Raw genomic sequence first — 15,393 nt, 5'->3', positions numbered from 1 at the left:
CCCAGCTGAGACCACACAGAGAGCCTCCAGGCCTCTGTCTACAGGTAACACACTTCCCCCTTGCTGTCACCCTTGGAGGCACATTATGCCCGCCTGATTACATCCAGCTTGTCTCACCTGTGGTGGAACAGGGGTGTGGACCGCACTACCCACCCCTTCCTTGCCTCCAACCTGCGTGAGACCTGTCACTGTCTCACATACCCCCCCCCCATTTGTTCAAGCCCTTGAGGGTGAACACCTGCATTACCACGGGAGGCTGGTGAGAGGGTATCCACCTGGCCTGGACGTGGGGAACAGAAACCCACCCTGCACTTTGGCTGCTCCCAATAAGAACCGGCCCAGCTTGGCTTTACAGCCATTCTAAGTAACACAGTGTCAGCGAGCAATAGCTGCCGCTGACACATAAAATTACCGTTTCTTATTTCACCGAGGCCAGGAACCTCAGTGACACGTATCTTCCCCTTGTTCTGCCAGACCCACGCCAGCAGAGCTTGGTTTATCACCAAAACTAGCATCTTGCCCAATCTAATCTGCCTAAAGGCCTTATGTGCCCATCTCATGGTCAGGTACTCTTTTTCTACTCTTTTGTGGGTGATAATGATGCGCTCTCGCACTCTTCGATCTCTCTCTTGTTTTTGATCCTCTGGCTCCCGCACTTGCGCCGCATGTCCTTTCTTGGACTGCTGCCGCTCTTTACTGAACTGTTCCCAGTCATGGTCACATCCCGGCACTTCCTCCTTTGCTTTGCAGGGCTCTTTCACCAGAGCATGCTTGCCCCTACTCGCTTCTTTTACGTGCATCTGGGTCACTTCTTCCTTCTTTCTAGCAATAGTTATCCCAGCTACGGTGGCAGTTTCAGAGACCTCTGCTTCTTTAGTGGCTTTTTCCACTTTGGCCGTGGCCCCCTTTGGCTTAACTTTGGTCTCTGCAGCACCTGGAGACTTCACGTCAACCAACACATCGGCCTTAACTTTTTCAGCCTTTGTCTTCTCTGAGTCTCCAGTCTCTTTGACCGCCTTCTCATCCTTCTCGGACATGGCACCATACACTTGCCCTGTTAACTCCTCCCCTTCTTTCTCATCGAGGCAGGAGGCACCAGGGTCTTTCGCAGACTCCTTGTCTTCTATCATTTTCTCCAGCGGCTCACCCAGGACACTGTTCTTGTTTTGGGGAGGAGTCAGGAGAGACAGCCCATCGTAATAGCCCGGATCCAAAAACTGATCGTTCACCTCCTCGTACTTCTTCCCCAGCACAGGCTGCTGGCTATTTGGAAGGCCTTGTATGCAGAGGGGACGTCTTCCAGGCCAAAGCTACACGCTACCACGGGTCTGTGGTCATCGGCATCCACATCAGCCCTATCAACTGGTTCAGCAGAAGCATCTTCCATCTTCTCTGCCACCACCAGCACCACAGTGCCATCATCTCCAGTCCCATTTTTAATAGACTCTGGCTTCTTGACGTCTTTCAGAGAACTCTCCTCTTCAGGTTTCTCACCTTCCACCTGCTGTTCGAGAACACACTTAGATTTCTCCAACTCATCTTTTAAGCTCATGAGATTTTCCATCTCTGTTCTGAGTTGCTTGTTCAGCCTCTCCAATTCAGCATGCTCCTCAAGCGCTTCTTCAAGGGCTCTAGCCAAGGAGAGGGCCTTGTTCTCCCTTTCCCAAGCATCAGTCTCTGCTTGGTCACGTTTTTCATCATATTGAGCCGAGATGTATTTCTCTTCAGCTAGGAGCCAGTCAAACTTCTCCTGTTTCTTCGCTAGATTAGACATAATTTTCTTCTGGTGGTCCAGGTCCACCATCAGATCATCCAATTCTCGCTGAAGTTTGTTCTTGGGTTTCTCCACCTTTTCGTATGTCACACCCTGTTTCTCCAGGCGCTGCACTATCAACTCCATGTTTTTCAACAGTTTCTTTTCAGCCTTTTTCACAAGCTTGTGGGAAGTGCCCCGCATTTGGGCCTCCGGTTCCAGCTGCTCCTTGTTCGGCTCTGCTGCAGTAGATGTAGGAGTATCACCATTCTCTTTCTTGGCCCTTTCTGAAACCTTTTTTAGTTGCTTTGTGAAGACAGCTAGTCCCTTCTCCAACGTTTCTAGGGAGCGTGAGGGGAGAGAGAGATCATCCTCCTGTTTGCAGCTGTACTGTTGTGTCAGGTCATCTATAACTGTCTGGATATGGGCTTCAGACACTAGGCTGACATCTCCCCCCTTAACTCTCGTCACGTCAGGTATAACTGGTCGCTACTAGTAACCACCTTTGTTTCGCAGAACCTTGACATGGTAGCTTCACTCTCTGGGTTGCTATCAGTCACAGCGCATACGTCACCTATACCGCTCGTGTCATTATTAATTCTGACCTCTAGGGGCACCGCTGAGCTAATCCCCACCTGGGACATTTCCTTAGTAACCAACCAACATTGTGGAGACTGCATTTCCACCTCTGGTATGTGTGGTACACCCTCTAACCCTATCATATTTTCCTGCACCTTCAAACACTGAGCTGGAGCTGGGCTTTGCTCCACACTACTTATATGCATGTCTTCAAACCTTTTTTATCAAGTCATATAGCACTTTATGAAACATAGCAGAGGCAGAAAATAAAGTTTAATCATCATTTACATTTTTACCACCAGGGGGCGCTTCTCCACTGACCACAACCTGCAACGGAAAAGGTATATCACTGTCACCACATATTTCATATGACATCATATTTTCCTTATGCACTTTTGTCACCATCACTTTTCACTTTACCAGCACCATTGGTTTCAATGGTCAATATTCCTTTCCCATGCAGGTCAAAGCGCAGCTCCCTTAGACCTTCACTTAAAGGGACAAGTACAGGTTCTGCAGGAGTTTTGTCACTATCTGCAGAAGAGTCTACCTTACCCCACAGCAACAAACCGATATCACGGCCCAATAACCCATCATGTATACGTGAAACTGCATCACTAAGTTCACAAGTCCCAGATTGCACTGGAGTCTCACACTCAGGGAGAACCACCGGACAGTTCATATTATCCCCATAGTTCTCAGCCACCGGGCTGTTCTGAACCAGGATCACCTGATCCTCTGCAACACACGAAATAATTGGAACGCTCTTACCCACAGACGTCACAGGGTCAGCGCTCCGCTCCATCAACAAACAATCCGATCTCTGTACCAGCTGCCTCATGATTTCCTCCGTGGCACTGGTTTTCCACCAGACCGGACCACTTTTCACAGAGTAGTGGTTATTCCTAGCAACGGCATCACAGTTCCTCTGCACCTCCTCTCCAGGACTCTGTACAGGCTGACATGGACTATAGGAACTCCTGAGAACCGAACCACTCTCCATCTCGTTTTCTTCCCTTCGGTTGCCCTTGGCAACGGCATGCATTTTTTCCTCTAGCACTCCATTCTCAGGCGAGTTTAGAGAAGCCTCTCCAAGCGCAGCACTCTGCTTCCTCAACAAGGAATTTGTTTCCTGCACCAGCTGCTTCATTGTTTTTTAAAGGCCACTGCTCCTGCAAACTAGCAGACTTCCAGCACTTTTACTTATCAGCAGGGACAAGTGCCCGCATCCTCCACCAATTGTGGGGGGTTAGCTCTTCTCCGGGGGAACATTCTCACAGATACGACTTTAGGACACCAGGTTTCAGGTCCAAACAGTGCATTTATTTTACACTCCAACCAATACAGGTCATCATGAAGTCGCAGCTTCACCTAACAAATGTGCCATCCACATAAAATAATAAACACTTGCCCGGCTAGGCTCTAACTAACACAGAGTCTCCTGACTCACCTAGGTCTTAGTTTACACCCTGTGAACTCGTGCGGCTTTGTCAGCCAATGTCCCACAGCCTCCTGGCTGTACAGAGCACAGTATGCCCACTGTCTCTAGTTCACTGTTTTTTGTTGGGGATTGGGGCTCAGTAGTCTGCCTGACTATGGCCCTGCGACCCTCCCAGGTGTCGCTGCGTCCCCCAACTCCAGGCTATCTCCCAGCCTCGTGGTCCCTCAGCCTTGCCCAGCTGAGACCACACAGAGAGCCTCCAGGCCTCTGTCTACAGGTAACACACTTCCCCCTTGCTGACACCCTGGGAGGCGCTTTATGCCCGCCTGATTACATCCAGCTTGTCTCATCTGTGGTGGAACAGGGGTGTGGACCGCACTATCCACCCCTTCCTTGCCTCCAACCTGCGTGAGACCTGTCACTGTTTCACAATATATATATACACTCACCTAAAGAATTATTAGGAACACCTGTTCTATTTCTCATTAATGCGATTATCTAGTCAATCAATCACATGGCAGTTGCTTCAATGCAAGACAATCTCCTGAACTCCAAGCTGAATGTCAGAATGGGAAAGAAAGGTGATTTAAGCAATTTTGAGCGTGGCATGGTTGTTGGTGCCAGACGGGCCGGTCTGAGTATTTCACAATCTGCTCAGTTACTAGGATTTTCACGCACAACCATTTTTAGGGTTTACAAAGAATGATATTAAAAGGGAAAAACATCCAGTATGCGGCAGCCCTGTGGGCGAAAATGCCTTGTTGTGTAATGACCGGCAACACGCACAGGGAGGAAAACAGGGAAAGCCCTGCCCAAGGGAGAGGGAAAGGTGGTGACCCCTAACTCACCTTGCAGCTGGCACCTGCCTGCCCTGACGTCCCTAGACGGGTTCCTCACCCGTGCGGCGATCACGTGCCTAAACCCTGGCTTTCCCTGAAATGAGCCCTAGATAATGAACGGGCCGGTGGGATCGCTAGTCCTCACCACTGCACTAAGAGGGAAACACCAGGGAGAGGACAGACAAACACAGACAAACACAAACACCCAGGTGGACGGCAACAATTGTCCACAAAGGTCCAACAGGGATCCGGAGGGTAGCGTTCTAAGGCAACACTCAGAGAACGCAGCAACACAGCTCCAGTGGGTCAGAATAGATGTCCAGGCAGGAAGCTCTATATCTGGCAACCAGAGAAGTGTGAGAGGGGAATATAAGGAGGATTGGGAGTGCTGGACAAGGAACAGCTGAGAGAAGGAGCTACGGATCCCTGAGTGAGCCAAAAGGGTTTGTAAAGCAAACCCAGAAAGCTACAATAAGGAAACTTCCCTATCTGACATAGAGCGTGCAGCCAACCGCTGCGACCTCCTGACCCCGGGTACAACGGAGTCAGGCGTGGCTCTTGACACCCTCGTGACAGTACCCCCCTCTCTACGAGGGGCCTCCGGACACTCAGGACCAGGTCTCTCAGGATGAGAGGCATGAAAAATCCGGACTAGCCTGTCGGCGTTTACCTCAGACGCAGGAACCCACATTCTTTCCTCGGGACCGTAACCTCTCCAGTGCACCAGATATTGGAGAGAGCGGCGGACCCGACGAGAATTAACAATTTTGGATATCTGAAATTCCAAACTACCATCCACAACAACAGGAGGGGGTGGCAGCGGTGACGGTTCTAGAGGTGGAACATATTTTTTGAGTAACGACTTATGAAAGACATTATGGATTTTAAAAGTCTGAGGTAACTCCAGGCGAAAAGCCACGGGGTTGATGATGGCTACAATCTTGTAAGGACCAATAAAGCTAGGACCCAGTTTCCAAGAGGGAACCTTCAACTTGATATTCCTAGTAGACAACCACACATAGTCATTCACTCCTAGGTCCGGACCTGGCGACCGTCTCTTATCAGCCATGCATTTGTATTTACCTCCCATATTTTTCAAGTTAGCTTGCATCTTCTGCCATACTGATGAAAGAGATGACGAAAACCGTTCCTCTTCGGGAACCTCAGAAGACCCCCCCCCCTCTTTGAAAGTACAGAATTGGGGATGAAAACCATATGCACCAAGAAAAGGTGACTTGCCAGTGGATTCCTGAAGGCGATTATTTATGGCAAACTCAGCTAACGGTAAATATGACGACCACAAGTCTTGGTTTTCAGACACAAAACATCTTAGATATGTCTCCAGGTTTTGGTTGGTACGCTCAGTCTGTCCATTCGACTGAGGATGGAAAGCTGAGGAAAAGGACAAGTGAACCCCCAAACGGGAACAAAAAGCTTTCCAAAATTTAGAAATAAACTGGGTTCCCCGATCCGAAACAACATCGGAGGGGACCCCGTGAAGCTTCACGATCTCACTGACGAATACCTGAGCAAGAGTTTTAGCATTAGGTAGTGCGGGTAGCGCAATAAAGTGTGCCATTTTGCTAAACCTGTCCACTACTACCAAAATCACTGTTTTACCCGCAGACAAAGGTAAGTCAGTGATAAAATCCATAGACAGATGTGTCCATGGTCTATTGGGAATGACGAGTGGTAATAGAGACCCTGCAGGACGTGTATGTGAAACTTTTGCGCGCGCACAGGTAGAACAAGAAGACACAAAATCCAATACATCCTGACGCAACCTTGGCCACCAAAAACGACGAGACAATAGCTCTAAGGTTGCTTTACTACCCGGGTGCCCAGCAAGTGCCGAATTATGATGTTCCTTTAATAATTCGAGACGTAGGTTCAACGGTACAAACAATTTCTCTGAGGGGCAAGAGACCGGGGCGTCCCCCTGGGCCTCTAACACCTTCCCCTCCAAAGCAGAGTGTACCGCAGAGACAACTACTCCTCTTTGTAGAATGGGTACCGGATCACTCACATTACCCCCTCCAGGGAAACAACGAGATAGTGCATCAGCCTTGGTATTCTTTACCCCAGGACGATAGGTAATCACAAAGTTAAACCTGGTAAAAAAATAGCGACCACCTAGCCTGTCTAGGGGTGAGACGCTTAGCTGATTCGAGGTACAGCAGATTTTTGTGGTCCGTAAACACAGTGATGGGGTGGACTGCCCCCTCTAAAAAGTGACGCCACTCCTCAAACGCAAGTTTAATAGCTAACAGTTCCCTATTGCCAATATCGTAGTTCTGTTCTGCTGCAGATAGTTTTTTAAAAAAGAAAGCACAAGGACGCCATTTGCCAGGAGACGGACCCTGAGACAGCACAGCCCCCACTCCCACCTCTGATGCATCGACTTCAACAATAAAAGGCTGAGAGACATCAGGTTGGACTAGTACAGGTGCTGAGGTAAACCTCTCTTTTAGAGAGGAAAAAGCAACTTTAGCGGCGTCAGACCATTTAGAAAAATCAGTCCCCTTCCTAGTCATGTCAGTAAGGGGTTTTACGATCACCGAATAATTTTTAATGAATTTCCTATAGAAATTCGCGAAGCCCAAGAACCGTTGTAGTGCTTTGAGGTTCTCAGGAAGATCCCAATCCAAAATTGCCTGGACCTTCCTAGGATCCATACGGAAACCTGACGCAGATAAATAATAACCTAGGAATTGTATCTCCTGAACGGCAAAAACACATTTTTCAATTTTAGCATATAATTAATTCGTCCGTAGGACCTGTAGTACTTGTCTGACATGCTCCTCATGTGTTTTCAGATCAGACGAATAAATTAAGATATCATCTAGGTATATTACCACAAACCTGCCGATTAGATGACTAAAAATGTCATTAACGAAATGTTGAAAGACGGCAGGAGCATTGGTCAGGCCGAAAGGCATAACTAGATTTTCATAATGCCCCTCAGGGGTGTTAAAAGCTGTTTTCCACTCATCCCCCTCTTTAATACGAATCAGATTGTAGGCCCCCCTAAGATCGAGTTTGGAGAACCACCTAGCACCCGCAATCTGGTTAAACAGGTCAGGAATGAGAGGAAGAGGGTATGGGTCTCGGATGGTTATCCGATTTAATTCACGAAAATCTAGGCAAGGACGCAGGCCCCCATCTTTCTTTTTAACAAAGAAAAACCCTGCAGCCACGGGTGAAGAAGAGGGTCTGATGTGTCCCTTAGCCAAACTCTCGGAGATATAATCCTTCATGGCTTGTCTCTCTGGACCTGAAAGATTATATAACCTGGTCTTGGGTAATTTTGCGCCGGGAATAAGGTTAACCGGGCAATCATAAGGACGATGAGGTGGTAACTTCTGACAACTCTTTTCAGAAAAAACGTCCTCAAAGTCCGAAACAAATGTAGGTAGGGTAGTTATGGAGGCGACTAAGCAATTGCTATTTAAGCAATTTTCTCTGCACGGCTCACTCCACTCCAATATCTCCCTGGCCTGCCAATCCACCACTGGATTGTGCGCTACCAACCAGGGAAGGCCCAGCACCACCGGAGTGGGAAGCCCCTCCAGAACATAACATGAGAGCATCTCGTTATGGTGGTCCCCTACCCGAAGGTGTAAATTATGAACGATGTGGGTGAGGTTTCTCTGAGACAGAGGAGCAGAATCTATAGCAAATATGGGAATAGGTCTCTGTAACGTACAGAGAGACAAACCCATAGTGCGGGCAAAATGGGCATCTATCAAATTTACCCCTGCTCCACTGTCTAGAAAGAAAGAAACAGTCTCTGTCTTATCACCAAAAACAATAACCGCTGGCAACACAAATTGCGATGTACGTATGGAGGAAACGTATACCCCCCGGCTGACATCCTCCACACAGCCTGGGGTTAGTAGTTTTCCGACGGTTTTTTTGTTTCTGAGGAAAGAAGGACAGACGTTAATGAAATGACCCCTCTCCCCACAAAAAAAAACAACCCCCACGCCTACGGCGAACCTCAGGAGGACGGACCTGACGAGTAGTTCCTCCTAGCTGCATAGGCTCGTCTATGTCCGTACAGACTAACTGCTGCTTGGGAGGGGTTACCAATGGCTCCGGTTTTTTCAACCTGTCCCTAAGGCGTCTATCTATACGGATAGAAAGGGACATAACTGCATCAAGGGAAAAGGGGGTCTCATACAATGCAAGCGCATCCTTAACCCTTTCGGATAACCCAGAGCAGAACTGACTCCTGAGAGCCGGGTCGTTCCATTGGGTATCCGTAGCCCACCTACGGAAGTCAGAGCAATACTCCTCTACCGGCCGCTCTCCCTGTAGGAGTCTCTGTAATCTTGATTCAGCCAGTGCTACTCGGTCAGGGTCGTCATATATGAGACCCAAGGCCCCGAAAAACTCATCCACTGACCGAAGAGCCTGGGAATCAGTAGGTAAAGAGAACGCCCAGGACTGCGGGTCCCCCTGCAGCAGGGAAATAACAACACCCACCCGCTGTTCTTCATTACCAGAGGAGTAAGGACGCAGTTTAAAGTATAGTTTACAGGCCTCACGGAACGTCAAAAACTTGTCCCTTCCCACAGAAAATCTGTCAGGGAGAGGGACCTTGGGTTCCGCAACAACCTGGTTACCAGTAGCAACCGCTGGGCTTGCGGTCTGTTGTAATTGCTGCTGTTGCTGGAGGACCGACGCCTTCAATCCTGCCACCTCCAAAGACAGGCCATGAAATTGTTCGGACAGAGCAGCAATTTGATCCATACTGGATTCTAAGTAACATACATAGTACATAAGGCCGAAAAAAGACATTTGTCCATCCAGTTCGGCCTGTCATCCTGCAAGTTGATCCAGAGGAAGGCAAAAAACCCCTGTGAGGTAGAAGCCAATTTTCCTCACTTTAGGGGAATAAAAATTCCTTCCCGACTCCAATCAGGCAATCAGAATAAATCCCTGGATCAACGATATCTCTCTAGTAGCTATAGCCTGTAATATTATTACGCTCCAGAAATACATCCAGGCCCCTTTTGAATTCCTTTATTGTACTCACCATCACCACCTCCTCAGGCAGAGAGTTCCATAGTCTCACTGCTCTTACCGTAAAGAATCCTCTTCTATGTTTGTGTACAAACCTTCTTTCCTCCAGACGCAGAGGATGTCCCCTCGTCACAGTCACCGTCCTGGGAATAAATAGATGACGGGATAGATCTCTGTACTGACCCCTGATATATTTATACATATTAATTAGATCTCCTCTCAGTCGTCTTTTTTCCAAAGTGAATAACCCTAATTTTGTTAATCTTTTAGGGTACTGTAGTTGCCCCATTCCAGTTATTACTTTAGTTGCCCTCCTCTGGACCCTCTCCAGCTCTGCTATGTCTGCTTTGTTCACTGGAGCCCAGAACTGTACACAGTACTCCATGTGTGGTCTGACTAATGATTTGTAAAGTGGTAGGACTATGTTCTCATCACGGGCATCTATGCCCCTTTTGATGCAACCCATTATCTTATTGGCCTTGGCAGCAGCTGCCTGACACTGTTTTTTGCAGCTTAGTTTGCTGTTTATTAAAATTCCTAGATCTTTTTCCATGTCAGTGTTACCGAGTGTTTTAGCATTTAATAAGTACGGGTGACTTGCATTATTCCTTCCCATGTGCATAACTTTACATTTGTCAGTGTTAAACCTCATCTGCCACTTATCTGCCCAAGCCTCCAATCTATCCAGATCCATCTGTAGCAGTATACTGTCCTCTTCAGTGTTAATTACTTTACACAGTTTAGTGTCATCTGCAAAAATTGATATTTTACTATGCAAGCCTTCTACAAGATCATTAATAAATATATTGAAGAGAATAGGGCCTAATACTGACCCCTGAGGTACCCCACTAGTGACAGTGACCCAATCTGAGTATTTACCATTAATAACCACCCTCTGTTTTCTATCATTGAGCCAGTTACTTACCCACATACAGACGTTTTCTCCCAGTCCGAGCATTCTCATTTTATATACTAACCTTTTATGTGGTAAAAATATATATTTTTTTTTTCCTACACAAAAATAAGGGCCAGATATAATGTAATGACCGGCAACACGCACAGGGAGGAAAACAGGGAAAGCCCTGCCCAAGGGAGAGGGAAAGGTGGTGACCCCTAACTCACCTTGCAGCTGGCACCTGCCTGCCCTGACGTCCCTAGACGGGTTCCTCACCCGTGCGGCGATCACGTGCCTAAACCCTGGTGTGGGGGATGTTTTCTGGGCACACATTTTAGGCCCCTTAGTGCCAATTGGCCATTGTTTAAATGCCATGGGCTACCTGAGCATTGTTTCTGACCATGTCCATCCCTTCATGACCACCATGTACCCATCCTCTGATGGCTACTTCCAGCAGGATAATGCACCATGTCACAAAGCTCAAATCATTTCAAATTGGTTTCTTGAACATGACAATGAGTTCACTGTACTAAAATGGCCCCCACAGTCACCAGATCTCAACCCAATAGAGCATCTTTGGGATGTGGTGGAACAGGAGCTTCGTGCCCTGGATGTGCATCCCTCAAATCTCCATCAAGTGCAAGATGCTATCCTATCAATATGGGCCAACATTTCTAAAGAATGCTATCAGCACCTTGTTGAATCAATGCCACGTAGAATTAAGGCAGCTCTGAAGGCAAAAGGGGGTCCAACACCGTATTAGTATGGTGTTCCTAATAATTCTTTAGGTGAGTGTAAATATATATATATATATATATATATATATATATTTATTTATACACACAGCAAGGTAGAGATGTATGATGTAACCGGTTGATTTTGTACGTTTCACACACACATAAATATCTATATACATGTGTGTGTGTATAAACATAAACTGCAATCATTAATCTGTATTCTAGTAAAAGGCCCCATCCATCATTACATTACATACATCCCCCACTTAATTCAGATTTGTTATGAGTTCTGAGTTGTTAGTTAAAATTCTGAACATTGTGTGATTACAGGTGTTCCCCTTCCGTCCGTCCACCACAGATCTTCTACAGAGGATCTGGGGGTGGTAGAGGTCCCTGAGGAGGAGGAGGAACAGGAGGACAGAGAGCAGGTCGGACCCTCTGGGCAGCAAGATGCCCTCCCCCACCTGATGTGGGCAAAGTTGTGGAGGTCGAGGCAGAAGCCTCCCAGGCGTTGGTTTCCCCACCCCCATGTCCAGTTGAAGAAGAGGAGGAGGTAGTCACCACCCCCGGCCAAGAGGGTAAATATGTGTACACAGCAAAATAAATCTGTACCCATATAACATATACATAAACATTAACCCTTTCTACCCCATGTCAGTTTTCAACCTCGGTCAAGTCCATTTTTATCAAATCTGACGTGTCACTTTATGTGTTAATACCATAACTTTAAAGCGCTTTTACTTATCCAGGTCATTGTGAGATTTTCTCGTCACATATTGTACTTCATGACAGTTTTACAATATAGTCCATAAAATTTATTTTAATTTATCCAAAAATCCTGAATTTATCAAAAATTTGAAAAAATTGGCAAATTTATTAATTTAAAATTTTCAACTTTTATAATAAATAGCAATACCTTCAAAAATAGTTTATTACTTAACATTCCCCATATGTCTCCTTCATGTTTGGATCAGTTTTAAAATGCCATTTTTAATTTATTCTTGACGTTACAAAGCTTAGAAGTTTTGAAGCAAATATTAAAATTTATAATAAAAATTACCAAACCCAATTTTTAACAACCAATTCATTTAATATGTAACTTTCTGGGGCTTACATAGTGTAAACCACATATAAATCACCCCATTTTTGAAACTACGCCCCTCAAGCTATTAAAAAATGATTATGCCAAATTTGTAAAGCCTTAGGTGCCTAAAGATAATTCACTGAAATGTTAATTACATTCAAATATTATTATTTTTAGCAGAATTGAATTATTATTATTATTTTTTTATACAACTCATCAAGGGTTCACAGCAAAACTAAACTCTTAAAATATTACCCTGAATCAGGAGTTTACAAAAACACCCCATTCGCAATCAAACAACAAAAAGTTACCCCATTCTGGAAACTACAATCCTCAAGGAATATTTCAAGCTGTGCAGTGAGCCCTTTGACCCATCAGGCATTTCACAGAATTTGGAAACGCTTGCCTAAGAAAAAAGATATGAAAAATGTGTCATGAAAAAGTTATTCCCCCACATTTTTAACTTTCACAAGGGGTAATAGGACTAAATACACCACACATTTAGTTCCTCATTTCGCCCCAAATACACCAACACCCCATATGTGCCACTTTATGTGCAACTATACAAATTACAGTAATAGAAAGCAACTACTCTGGACACAAACTCTAGAGAACAACTACTTTGGACACAAACTCTTTAGTTGACATAAAAACCAATAACTAACCAAATAACTAACATTATACACTACTGAACTATCATTAACTAACCAACTATATAATTATTTTCATACAAACCGGATTCCCAAAAAGTTGGGACACTATACAAATCGTGAATAAAAACTGAATGCAATGATGTGGAGGTGCCAACTTCTAATATTTTATTCAGAATAGAACATAAATCACGGAACAAAAGTTAAACTGAGAAAATGTACAATTTTAAGGGGAAAATATGTTGAATCAGAATTTCATGGTGTCAACAAATCCCCAAAAAGTTGGGACAAGGCCATTTTCACCACTGTGTGGCATCTCCCCTTCTTCTTACAACACTCAACAGACGTCTGGGGACCGAGGAGACCAGTTTCTCAAGTTTAGAAATAGGAATGCTCTCTCATTCTTGTCTAATATAGGCCTCTAACTGTTCAATCGTCTTGGGCCTTCTTTGTTGCACCTTCCTCTTTATGATGCGCCAAATGTTCTCTATAGGTGAAAGATCTGGACTGCAGACTGGCCATTTCAGTACCCGGATCCTTCTCCTACGCAGCCATGATGTTGTGATTGATGCAGAATGTGGTCTGGCATTATCTTGTTGAAAAATGCAGGGTCTTCCCTGAAAGAGATGACATCTGGATGGGAACATATGTTGTTCTAGAACCTGAATATATTTTTCTGCATTGATGGTGCCTTTCCAGACATCCAAGCTGCCCATGCCACACGCACTCATGCAACCCCATACCATCAGAGATGCAGGCTTCTGAACTGAGCGTTGATAACAACTTGGGTTGTCCTTGTCCTCTTTGGTCCGGATAACATGGCGTCCCAGATTTCCAAAAAGAACTTCGAATCGTGACTCGTCTGACCACAGAACAGTCTTCCATTTTGCCACACTCCATTTTAAATGATCCCTGGCCCAGTGAAAACGCCTGAGCTTGTGGATCTTGCTTAGAAATGGCTTCTTCTTTGCACTGTAGAATTTCAGCTGGCAACGGAGGATGGCACGGTGGATTGTGTTCACTGACAATGGTTTCTGAAAGTATTCCTGAGCCCATTCTGTGATTTCCTTTACAGTAGCATTCCTGTTTGTGGTGCAGTGTCATTTAAGGGCCCGGAGATCACGGGCATCCAGTATGGTTTTACGGCCTTGACCCTTACGCACAGAGATTGTTCCAGATTCTCTGAATCTTCGGATGATGTTATGCACATTTAATGATGATAGATGCAAAGTCTTTGCAATTTTTCGCTGGGTAACACCTTTCTGATATTGCTCCACTATCTTTCTGCGCAACATTGTGGGAATTGGTGATCCTCTACCCATCTTGGCTTCTGAGAGACACTGCCACTCTGAGAAGCTCTTGTTGCCAATTGACCTAATTAGTGTTAATTGGTCTTCCAGCTCTTCGTTATGCTCAAATTTACTTTTTCCAGCCTCTTATTGCTACTTGTCCCAACTTTTTGGGGATTTGTTGACACCGTGAAAATTTGAATCAACGTATTTTTCCTTTAAAATGATACATTTACTCGGATTAAACGTTTGATTAGTCATCTACGTTCTATTACAAATAAAATATTGACATTTGCCATCTCCACATCATTGCATTCAGTTTTTATTTACAATTTGTTTAGTGTCCCAACTTTTTTGGAATCCGGTTTGTAAATATCGTTAAATAACTGATTGAGATGTTGAGATGTCAATCGGCAGTGCTTAGCCAAATACTACACACTATGCACTAATTGCCTCTTAATCTGTATTTCTTAATTTTTTTAATTTTATCACAGTAATCATTAAAATGAAAAAATAATGTAAAAGATGCAGTAGACTCAGCAAAGAGCCGTGACAGACATCCGGGTGCAGCTGCGGAGTCTGAACAAAAGGGTGCAGCAGCTGGAGGAGATGCAGCGTACCGATCTGCAGGAATTATGGGACCTCCAGGAGATATTGACCAAATTGCCATATAGCAATTTTATTTAAAAGTAATTAATAAATAGATGTTTCCTGCTGTAACATGTGCTTTAGCTTTTTAATAATGTTATGTTATGGTGTAATTTTAAACAATAACTTTGCTGTAAGGACCCTTTAGTCCAGGGGCAAATTCTTCATGATCAGGACAGACAGCAGCAGCAGGTAATGGTGTATTATAAGGCCTACACATAACTTAGAAGGTTAAGGACAACAGCAGCAGGCAATAGTATTGGTGTAGTATAAGGCCTAGGGCATCACTTAGAAGGATAAGGACAAAAGAAGCAGGTAATGGTGTATTATAAGGCCTACACATAACTCAGAAGGATAAGGACAATAGCAGCAGGTAATGGTGTATTATAAAGCCTACACATAACTCAGAAGGATTAGGACAACAGCAGCAGGTAATGGTAATGTTGTATT

The sequence above is a fragment of the Bufo gargarizans genome, chromosome 4 (assembly GCF_014858855.1).
Source record: "Bufo gargarizans isolate SCDJY-AF-19 chromosome 4, ASM1485885v1, whole genome shotgun sequence".
In the NCBI taxonomy this organism is placed as follows: Eukaryota; Metazoa; Chordata; class Amphibia; order Anura; family Bufonidae; genus Bufo; species Bufo gargarizans.
The sequence above is the reverse complement of the archived record's forward strand: the minus strand, read 5'-3'. Positions refer to the sequence as shown.